We start from the raw sequence: 12,522 nt of genomic DNA, 5'->3' as shown, positions 1-12,522 counted from the left end.
CTTCAGTGTTTACATGTTCCATTCCCAGTTCACCAGCCACTTACTTTTAAGTATTTCGGGAGAAGTGGATGAATTCACGTGTTGTAAAAATAGAGGTTGTAAATCCAACAGAATCCATTCTCTGAACTGCGTCTGGGGCACAAACTAAAACGGCGCACCCAACGCGCGTACAGCTCTACTAACACGATCGTTATAAAGGTGTTTAAACATTAATATACTTCCACTTGCATGTATTTGACAATCAGAATATCAGATATTTCATGCCATAACTAACACATTTGTGAATATTCTGAATAAAAAAGGAAAAATGATATAAAAGCAGATCATCATTCATTCAGCGCTGTTGCTGCTGCAGTGTCACGTGACAAGCAATGACGCGTCACCATGGAAACGTCGCCCCCCCTCTCGTGTTTGCGCGCTGGCTTTAGCGGAGCAGTCAAGGGCAGTCGTAAAACTGATGTTTGTTGTGACTGCCAGAGTTGTATGCAGGGCGATCGCGGAGAGGGGAAATCTATATTGTCTATATCGTTGCTTTTTTCGATATTAATATCTTGAAAGTTCATATCTAGATATAGATAAGATAACGATATATCGTTCAGCCCTAGCGGACAGATCAAGCAGGATAAGTACTGAAGATTTGGATTCTGCTCTTGCCAGTCTTAGAGCTTCAACAACTGAGAGCAAGGCCGTCTCAGTTGAATGTCCACTTCTGAAGCCAGATTGGTTGCTGTCAAGGAGATTGTTTTGTGTGAGAAATTTAGAGACTTGTTTGAACACAGCTCGTTCAAGTGTTTTTACAATAAAAGGAAGAAAAAAGAGATGGGTTGAGGTTGGGTTTCTTAAGTAGTGGAGTTATACGTGCCTGTCTAAATGATGAGGGAAAAACACCAGTGTGGAGTGAAGTGTTGATGATGTGAGTGAGTGCAGGTACAACTGCAGGAGAAATGGCTTGAAGAAGATGAGATGGAATAGGATCAAGCGGGCATGTTGTAGGGTGTTTAGAAAGGATGAGTTCTGAGACTTCTGCCTCAGAGAGTGAAGAAAAGGATGTAAATGAGTGTAAGTTTGCTGGTGATATGAGCTTGACTGATTGTGGTGTGGAAAATTGTGCACTAATGTGTTTAATTTTATTAATGAAAAACGTTGCAAAGTCGTCAGCTATTAGAGATGAAGCAGGAGGGGGAGGACAAAGAAGTGAGGAAAATGTCTTAAAAAGCATGCGAGAGTTAGATGAATTGTTAATTTTGTTATGGTAGTATGTCATTTGAGCAGAGGAGACATTAGCAGAGAAAGAAGATAGGAGTGACTGATAAACAATAAGGTCAGTAGTATTTTTGGACTTGCGCCACACCGTTTCAGATGCTCTAAGCTTAGAACGGTGTTCGCGTAGAACATCAGATAACCAAGGGGCAGAAGGGGTGTTACGGGCTGGCCTGGAAGATAAGGGGCAAACAGTGTCTAAACAAGATGTAAGAGTGGAGCAGAAAGTATCAGTAGCACTGTTAGTATCCACAGATGCAAACAGTTTAGGGGAAGGAAGTTAAGATGAAACCATTGCAGATAGCAGGGAGGGTGAAAGTGTGCGTAGGTTACGTCGAAAGATGGCATGTGGAGGGGTAAGTGATGTGTCAGGGATCATGTTGAGGTTAAGAGTGAGGAGGAAGTGATCCGACGTGTGCAGTGGAGTAACCAGAACATGATCAGTAAAGCAGTTTCGTGTATAAATAAGGTCCAGTTGGTTGCCTGATTTGTGAGAAGCAGTAGTTGACACTCGGTTAAGATCAAAAGAGGCAAGCAGAGTGTGGAAATTGGCAAACAGAGGTTTATCTAGATGAATGTTGAAATCTCCAAGCATAACTAGGGGAGTACCATTCTCAGAAAAGGTTGAGAGCAACACATCTAATTCATCCAAAAAGTTACCCAGTGGTCCTGGGGGTCGATAGACAACTAAAAAATGTATTTTAAAAGGGTAGGTAACAGTAACTGAATGAGATTCAAAGGAGCTGTTGATACCCAAAGATTTCCAATCATTAGAGATGAGCATACCAGTACCTCCACCTCTTCCAGTCAAACGGGGGGAGTGGGAAAATGAGAAATTATTGGAGAATGCTGCAGGTGTAGCAGTGTCCTCTGGTTTGATCCAGGTCTCTGTTAGGGCCATGAGATTAAGCTTTGAATGACTAATAATAGAAGTAATGTAATCGGTTTTGTTTACAGCAGACTGGCAATTCCAGAGACCAATAGGAAAAGAAAGTAGTGTATTAGGAGACATAGGCAAAGTATGCAGGTTGGTAAGATTGCGCTGTCTACATTGTGTGATGCATGGTTTACGAGTGGTAATGATAGTAGGGATCTGGAAACACATAGTAAGATTTGGTTATAAACAAAAAACAACTGAAACAAATGAAACAAGGAAAAGGAAAAAGATTAATCAAAACAATACTTATATCCCCTGCCCGGTGGAGTCGCACGGTAGAAACGATGGTCTTTACTTTCTTCGGTATTCACACGAGGAGGGCTTAACTGGAGGGCTGCCGCGACCGCTGCCGCGGTATACTAATCTTTTTAAAACCGACAAAACGTAAATTGAATTCAGCTGAACGTACTTTACTGTTTATCACAACAAAGGTCTAAGCAAGCGCACAACACTTACAACGTATGCGATAGAGTACGAGACCAAACGCAGCACGTCTCAACACAGTAAACAAACAAGTGTTTCCTAGCAACGACAACTGCGCTAAACACTAATGAGACAAGAAATAAATACACTTACGATCTGCTTTTAACTCCCGCTTATTTAACTGCTTCTCACAAAGGGCATTTCTTTGCACTCTCTTGGCTGGTGCTTGAACACACTTTACTGTTTATCACAACAAAGGTCTAAGCAAGCGCACAACACTGACAAGGTTTCCGTTAGAGTACGAGACCAAATGCAGCACGTCTCAACACAGTAAACAAACAAGTGTTTAGCACCTAGAAAGGACCTCTACTGCCCTGAAAGACAGCGGAGACCAGGACAGCTAGAGCCCCAGATACAGATCCCCTGTAAAGACCTTGTCTCAGACGACCACCAGGACAAGACCACAGGAAACAGATGATTCTTCTGCACAATCTGACTTTGCTGCAGCCTGGAATTGAACTACTGGTTTCGTTTGGTCAGAGGAGAACTGCGCCCCCAGCTGAGCCTGGTTTCTCCCAAGGTTTTTTTCTCCATTCTGTCACCGATGGAGTTTTGGTTCCTTGCCGCTGTCGCCTCTGGCTTGCTTAGTTGGGGCCACTTCATCTACAGCGATATCGTTGACTTGATTGCAAATAAATGCACAGACACTATTTAACTGAACAGAGATGACATCACTGAATTCTTTAATTAATTACTGAATTATTAATTTTAAGACACTTACAGTATGTCATAGAAAAGTTTACTAATGTATCACTTACCTGAAATACTTTAGATGCAGTATTTTTCTTAATATACTTACCTGAATTCAGGCCAGTTGTAAGTATTAGGGCATTTCTGTACATTCGGTTAAGGTTGCTATCATTTATTTATTGTTTAGATGATCTATACAGTGTGTATAATTTTTTATCAACATGTTTATGAATCATTTTGTAATTCAAAATGTCTTACTGACTCTGAAATACAAATGTGTATGTGTATTAAAAGACAACAAAGAGGACCATTAAGGAAACAACTAATTCTTGTCTTTCCTTCCATTTAATGTCAAGTTGATTACTGCATACAGTCTTCCCAACTGCCCGGGATCTGTAAAAGATTTTGGGGGCTCGTTGTCCGTGATGAGAGTTACTCTGAAGATGACTGGTCCAGTGATTTTGAACCTAAGGGAAGCAGAGCACATTTTTCAGGAAGGGAGCAACGTGTGTGGGAGAGGCTAAAGGGAGCAGGTGACCAGCATCATCCTGACCAGGAGTATCACCACATAACCAGATCTACCTGGAAGTACATAATGTCCGACAAAGAAAGAAAGAAACTTATCTGGAACATCAAGAAGAAAGTCTACACTTTAAACACAGGTGAACTCTTCCAGTTGGCAAAAGAAATTCACCCTGCATCAGATGCAGATGTCACACCATTAAAGAATGGTGACGAAGAAAGCTACATTAATTATATTGTTATTTACATGAACAGCTGTGAAATGTCTTGGCTACCTGATCAAGGGATGACTCTGTTATTAAATTTAAATGATTTTATTGATGAAATCGTAGAGCAATGTGCTACTAGGAGTGAAGTGGTTACTCAGCCATCCATTATACCTCATAACACAGACACATCAGAGGATGAATACCAGAGAATGTTATCAAACTATGAGGATTTAGGTAGAAAATTTTTAGCCTGTAGAACTATACCTTCCACACTACCTATATCCACAGACACATTACACACACATTTTCCAAACAAGGAATTAAATAATCACAGTACATCTCATTCTGCACCTGAGACCATGGTCTCTATAAGAGACATTGCAATGTTGCAATATCAAGAATTCAGGATCCATGGGGGACAAATAGGAGAAAGTGTCTCTGACATAAGTTTCAGCAACCTGTGCAAGCAAATAGACGAAGGCATTAAGGAAGGCTGCACTGAAAGTGATATAATCCATTCGGTGAGAGTTGAGACCTTTTCTTTCAGACCACAATGTTTCTGATGAAACCCTGCTGAGGCATGTAATAAGAATTACAAGTGATGAAAGTGAGAGGCAATGCTGGCTGGGTCAGTCTACTCGCCATAAGGTGGTGCATGCACACAGCAACCACCTCAACAGCCCCTTTTTCAACTTTCAGCATCCGTGTTCCCACCATCTGCTATGTCATTATACAACCCGGATACACAGGTGCAGTCTCAGATCCAGTATCAAACACAACGTCAATACAGGTCAAGACCCAAAACCCAATTCTTTTCAAGTAGACGTCCTCTTCAAAGACAACAACAGTCAAGAGGCCACGAATGCACAGATAAAAATGTGACTACTTGCAGCCATTGTTTTATATGTGGTACAGAGGGACACATAGCTGTAGGTTGCCTTAGAGGGGCCAAGAGAGCAGGGAAATGGGGAACAATCCCTGTAGAGGGACACTACAGTGTCAAGCTCCTACAAGCTCCTACAACTACTTTGACTTCATCAAAACAAATCCATAACATCAAATATACGTTTCAAATATCTTCAGTCTCACCAGCCCAGTGGTACTGTACTGTCATGGAGTGTCCACAGTTTGACCAGTTAATTATTGGTGAGTGACTTTTCAAAATTAAAAATCCACAGAATCCATATGTTCAAATTCCTATTGGCAATCAAACTATGCATAGCATCACACTGCCCCGGAAGACCACACTAGGGAGCATTCAGGCAGTCAGAAAAGTTATTGAAACTGATCAAGCAGATTTCCAACCTTTGTATATTGAAGTAAACAAATTGGACTCCCGGGCTGGTACCAAGGATGAAGGAAGAAATCCTCCGACACTTTGGCATCCTCCAGTTGATCTAAGCACCCTCAGTAACGAACAGCAAGAGCAGGTGAAATAACTGCTTTATGAAGAGTCAGCAGCTTTCGCATGTGACGATGATGACATAGGATGCTTTACTAGTCTTCAGATGGCTATTACATTGAAGGATGACATACCTGTGCAAAGAATGTATGCCTCTGTGCCTAAACCACTCTATCAGGAAGTCAAGGAGTACATTCACGACTTGTTGGCTAGAGGTTGGATTGTTAAGTCTAAGTCACCATACTCTGCTTCTGTTGTATGCGTAAGAAAGAAAGATGGTTCACTTAGACTTTGCATTGTCTACCGTTCACTTAATGAGAAGACAATACCAGACATTACAGATACTTTAGGGGGTTACAGCTGGTTTTCCATCCTTGACCAAGGGAAGGCATACCACCAAGGGTTTATGGCTGAGGGATCCCGACATCTGATGGCTTTCATTACACCATTGGGGTTTTATGAGTGGTTAAGGTTTCCTTTTGGGCTGACCAATGCAACTGCTGCATTCCAGAGAAGCATGGAAGAGATGTTGGACTCCCTTTGAGATGATTGTTGCATACCTTACCTGGATATTTTGCATACCTTACTCTGTTATGCAAAGAATTTTGAAGACCACCTTGAAAGACTTAGAAGGGTCTTCAAAGCGCTACAACAGCATGAGATGAAACTTAGACCAAAAAAACTTGAGTTCTTCAAAAGAAAGGTTCACTACATGGGACGACTAATTTCTGCTTAAGGTGTCCGCATTGACACCAAAGACATCAGTGCCATTTTGTCATTTGGAGAAAAGTCACCAAGCACCATTGGAGAAGTCCAAAGATTTCTGGGATTCTTAAGCTATTACAGAACATATATCCAGGACTTCTCAACAAACAAACAACAAAACCAAAGGGAAAGGTAGCCAGCTTCCTTCTAAAACACCAGGGGTCTGGACTAAAGAACACCCTGGCAACATTGATTGACATTCTTACCCATCCACCTGTGCTGGCTTATCCTGATTTCAACTCGCCATTCACTCTACATACTGATGCATCTCAAAAGGGTTTGAGGCAGTTCTCTATCAATGGCAAAAAGAAAAGTTAAGGGTAATTGCTTATGGATCCAGAACTCTTTCCCCAGCAGAGTAAAATAACAATCTTTACTCTGGCAAGTTTGAATTCCTAGCTTTTAAATGGGCTATTTCTGAGAAATTCCGGGATTATCTGTTTTATGCTCCTGCCTTCACTGTGTACACTGATAATAACCCCCTGACCTATGTGATGAGCACTGCCAAGCTCAATGCTGTGGGCCACCGTTGGGTGGAAGAATTTTCCGATTTCCATTTTGACATCAAGTATAGACCAGGAAAGGAAAATATAGATGCTGAAACTCTCTCTCGTTGTCCTCTGGACATAGAATGGTATGTGGGTGGCCTCGTGTTCAGGAGAAATGTCAGTCGATGCAGTTCATGCAATTTGGGAAGGGAGCCAGGTAGCAAAGAAAAAGGATGTAGTCTGGATAGCTACTCTCATTACAGCTCAGAACTCTGACATTACCAACACGTGCCCAGAGTCGTCTCACCATAGTTTTCTGTCAACAATACATCACAGTGAGTTACTGAGAGCACAGAAAGAAGATCCTGCTATTGGGGACAAATTAAAACTTAAAAAAAAAAAACTCTCACCAGTGAAGTCAGAAGAGGGTTACATAGCCCAGTCAAGAAATGATTACATTAGTGTAAAAAACAGCATTTTGAAAATGGCTTGCTGTATCGAAGGACCACTCACCAGAAACAACTGGTCTTACCTTCTGAATTTAAGAAAAAGGTTCTGAAGCATCTTCATGATGACATGTGTCATGTGGGCACAGAAAGGGTGATACATCTGGCAAGAGAGAGATTTTATTGGCCACATAAGAAAATGGACATAGAAAATTGTTAACAGAAGATGTTCATGCATTAAGCAAAAGAAGCATGTTACCCATAAGAGAGCTCCAATGGGAAGCGTTACAACTACTTTTCCTCTTGAACTCATTTCCATAGATTATCTGCACTTGGAAAGAAGTAAGGTGGTTTTGAGTAAGGTGGTTTTGAGTAAATACAACCAGTAATTGATCACTTTACCAGGTCTGCTCAAGCCTATGCAACCAAGAACAAGGCTGGAAGAACTGCAGCAGAAAAGATATTCAATGATTTTATTCCACACTTTGGATATCCAAATAAATTACATCACGACCAAGGAAGAGAGTTTGAGAATGAACTGTTCAAGACCTTGAATGGACTGGAGTTGGACAATCAAGGACCACATCCTATCATCCCCGAGGTAACCTAGCCGAGCCATTCAATAGGACTCTCTTACAAATGCTGAGAACACTCCAAGAGAAGGAAAAGGAAAGGATATCTAGCATGTGTTGTCTATGCTTATAACTGCACGAGACATGAGGCAACTGGATTTTCACCCTTCTACTTAATGTTTGGCCGATCTCCTCATCTGCCAGTTGATCTCTCCAAAAAGATATGATGATAAATGGGCTGCACGAATAAAAGAAGCATACCGGATTGCAAGTGACAGTAAACTGTCTAGTCAAGTCAAGTCACATTTATTTATATAGCGCTTTAAACAAAATACATTGCTTCAAAGCAACTTAACAACATTCATTAGGAAAACAGTGTGTCAATAATGCAAAATGACAGTTAAAGGCATCTCTGTTCAGTTTAAATAGTGTCTGTGCATTCATTTGCAATCAAGTCAACGATATCGCTGTAGATGAAGTGACCCCAACTAAGCAAGCCAGAGGCGACAGCAGCAAGGAACCGAAACTCCATCTGTGACAGAAAAAACCTTGGGAGAAACCAGAACAACCACCCAATAAAGCATTACAATAATCTAACCTTGAGGTCATAAATGCATGGATTAACATTTCTGCATTTGACATTGAGAGCGTAATTTAGATATATTTTTGAGATGGAAAAATGCAGTTTTACAAATGCTAGAAATTCTTTCTAAGGAAAGATTGCGATCAAATAGCACACATAGGTTCTGAACTGAAGACGAAAAATTGACAGAGCAGCCATCAAGTCTTAGAAAGTGTTTTATGTTAATACATGCAGAGTTTTTAGGTCCTATAATTTACACCTCTGTTTTTTCAGAATTTAGCAGTAAGAAATTACTCGTCATACATTTTTTTTATATCGACTATGCATTACATTAGTTTTTCAAATTGGTGTGTTTCACTGGGCCATGAAGAAATATAGAGCTGAGTATCATCAGCATAACAGTGAAAACTAACACCATGTTTCCTGATAATATCCCAAGGGTAACATATAAAGCGTGAAGCAGCGGTCCTAGTACTGAGCCTTGAGGTACTCCATACTACACTTGTAATCGATATGATACTTCTTCATTCACTGCTACGAATTGATGGCGGTCATATAAGTTTGATTTAAACCATGCTAATGCACTTCCATTAATGCCAACAAAATGTTTAAGTCTATGCAAAAGAATGTTGTGGTCAATTGTGTCAAACGCAGCACTAAGATCCAATAGAACTAAGAGATACAACCACGATCGGATGATAAGAGCAGATCATTTGTAACTCTAAGGAGAGCTGTTTCAGTACTATGATACAGTCTAAATCTGACTGGAAATACTCACATATAACATTTTTCTCTAAGAAGGAATATAATTGTGAGGATGCCATCTTTTCTAGTATCTTGGACAGAAATAGGAGATTTGAGATTGGTCTATAATTAACTAGTTCTTTGGGGTCAAGTTGTGTTTTTTTGATGACAGGCTTAATAACAGCCAGTTTGAAGGTTTTGGGGACATATCCTAATGACAATGAGGAATTAATAATAATCAGAAGAGGATCTATGACTTCTGGAAGCACCTCTTTTAAGAGCTTAGAGGGTATAGGGTCTAAAAAAATTTTGTTGGTTTAGATGATTTAACAAGTTTATAAAATTTTTCCTCTCCTATAGAAGAGAATGAGTGGAACTATTCCTCAGGGGTCTATAGTGCACTGTCTGATGCGATACTGTAGCTGACGGCTCAATAGTTACAATTTTATCTCTAATAGTATCAAAGTCATTTTGGGAAATGTCAACACTTGTTGAGGCTTTATTTTTTGTCAATTTAGCCACTATATAGAATAAAGACCTGGGGTTATGTTTGTTTTCTTCTAAAAGAGAAGTAATCAGATCTAGCAGATTTTAATGCTTTTCTGTAGGATAGGTTACTTTCCCGCCAAGCAATACGAAATACCTCTAGTGTTGCTTTCATCCAGCAGCGCTCCATTTCTCGGGCTGCTCTCTTTAGGGTGCGAGTATGCTCATTATACCATGGTGTCGTACTGGTTTCCTTAACGAAAGTGAAAGTGAAAGTGACGTGACATTTAGCCAAGTATGGTGACCCATACTCAGAATTCGTGCTCTGCATTTAATCCATCTGAAGTGCACACACACAGAGCAGTGAACACACACACACTGTGAACACACACCCGGAGCAGTGGGCAGCCATTTATTCTGCGGAGCAGCTGAGGGTTCCATGCCTTGCTCAAGGGCACCTAAGTTGTGGTATTGAGGGTGGAGAGAGCACTGTAAATGCACTCCCCCTAACCTTCCTTAAGCGTAAAGGAGCAACTGTATTTAAAATGCTAGAAAAGAGAGAGTCCATAGTTTGTGTTACATCACCAAATTGTTCTGAGTTTTTGGATATGCTAAGGAATTCGGATACATCAGGAAGATAACTTAAAAAGCAGTCTTTTGTGGTAGAAGTGATGCTTATACCATACTTGTTACAAGAAGTAGAATTTACATTTTTGGCTATATGAAGTTTGCACAAAACAATTTTCAACACTATCAACATCAATTCCATGTGACAGTATTAAATCTAGAGTATTATTTCGACAATGAGTAGGTCCTGAAACATGTTGTCTAACACCAATAGAGTTCAGAATGTCTATAAATGCTGATCCCAATGCATCTTTTTCATTATCGACATGGATATTAAAATCACCAACTATTAAAACTTTATCTGCAGCCAGAATTAACTCGGATGTAAAATCACCAAACTCTTTAATAAAGTCTGCATGGTGCCCTGGTGGCCTGTATACAGTAGCCAGTACAAACATCACAGAGGATTTATCATTAACATTTGTTTCTCTGGATAATGTTATATGAAGCACCATTACTTCAAACGAGTTATACTTGAAGCCTGCCCTCTGAGAAATCCTGAAAACTTTGTTATAAATTGAAGCAACACCTCCCCCTTTGCCTTTGCTCATGTTTATAACAGTAATCTTGGGGGGTAGACTCATTTAATTAAAATAATATAATCATCAGGTTTTAGCCAGGTTTCTGTCAAACAGAGCACATCTAGGTTATGATCAGTGATCATATTTACAAAAAGTGTTTTCGTAGAAAGGGATCTTATATTAAATAAGCCAAGCTTTATCATTTGTTTATCCGTATTGCATCTGTTATTATTTGTTGAACCTCAATTAAATTGTTAATCTTAACTTGGTTTGGATGTTTTTTAGTATTTTCTAGTTCGGGGAACAGACACAGTCTCTATAGTGTGATATCTAGGTGAAAAAGTCTCTATGTGCTGAGAATTAACTGACCTCTGTGACGCGAGGCAGCTAGCAGACGGTCGGTTTAGCCAGTCTGTCTGCTTCCTGACCTGGGCCCCAGTTAGTCAAGTATAAACACTAAGACTATTTGCCATATTTCTAGAGAGAAGAGCGGCACCACACCAGGAGTGATGAAGACCACCTCTTTTCAACAGGTCAGGTCTGCCCCAAAAGCTCGTCCAATTGCCTATGTTATTCTGCGGGCACCACTTAGACAACCAGCCACTGAGTGATGACAATCTGCTATGCATCTAGTCACCACGGTAAGCAGGGAGGGGACCAAAGCACATTACAGTGTCTGACATCATGCTTGCAAGTTAACACACCTCTTTAATGTTATTTTTAGTGATCTCCGACTGGTGAAGTCGAACATCATTAGCGCCGGCATAAATAACAATCTTACTGTATTTACATTTAGCATTAGCCAGCACTTTTAAATTTGCAAAGATGTCAGGCGCTCTGGCTCCAGGTAAACATTTGACTATGGTGACTGTTGTCTCTATATTCACATTCCGTACAATAGAATTGCCAATAACTAGAGCACTTTCATCAGGTCTCTCAGTGGGTGCATCACTGAGTGGGGAGAACCTGTGTAATATTTTAATTTGAAACAGAAGAGCGGTGTTTTGACCCACGACTATGCTGCCTCATTGTCACCCAGTTGCCCCGCTGCAGGGGCTCTGTTGCCGGACATGAACAATGTACAGCACTCCCTGAGCTAGATGCATCCAAAGCCGTATCTACCCTAACATTCTTACTGTCCTCAATTAAAGGGGGGGGGGGGGGGTGAAATGCTATTTCATGCATACTGACTTTTTTACACTGTTAAAGAGTTGGATTCCCATGCTAAACATGGACAAAGTTTAAAAAATGAAGTTGTACGTTTGAAGGAGTATTTTTGTTCCCAGAATACTCCTTCCAGTTTTTCACAAGTTTCGGAAAGTTTTTTTCGAGTATGGCTCTGTGTGACGTTAGATGGAGCGGAATTTCCTTATATGGGTCCTAAGGGCACGTCTGCCGGAAGAGCGCGTGCTCCCATATAGCAGAGCACTGAGAGGCTGAGCACAGACATTCATTCACTGATCAGAGCGAGAGCGTTGCGAAAAGTCACAAAAGAAGTGTGTTTTTGGTTGCCAGGGCAAGACAACCCTGCACAGATTACCAAAAAAAAAAAAAAAAAACGGCATTAAGGGACCAGTGGATGGAGTTTATTTTTACAGAGCATCAACGGAGTTGTGCAAGTGTTTTTGTTTGTTCCCTGCATTTCGAAGATGCTTGTTTTACAAACAAGGCCCAGTTTGACGACGGATTTGCGTATTGTTTATTTCTTAAGGATGATGCAATCCTGTGTTGGAACCGCAGGCGGTGAGTAAAACTGGTTAAAATATCTCTGCGGGGGCGGGGGTGGG

Source organism: Carassius auratus, chromosome 8 (genome assembly GCF_003368295.1).
Source record: "Carassius auratus strain Wakin chromosome 8, ASM336829v1, whole genome shotgun sequence".
Classification (NCBI taxonomy): Eukaryota; Metazoa; Chordata; class Actinopteri; order Cypriniformes; family Cyprinidae; genus Carassius; species Carassius auratus.
This window is presented reverse-complemented; position numbering follows the sequence as displayed.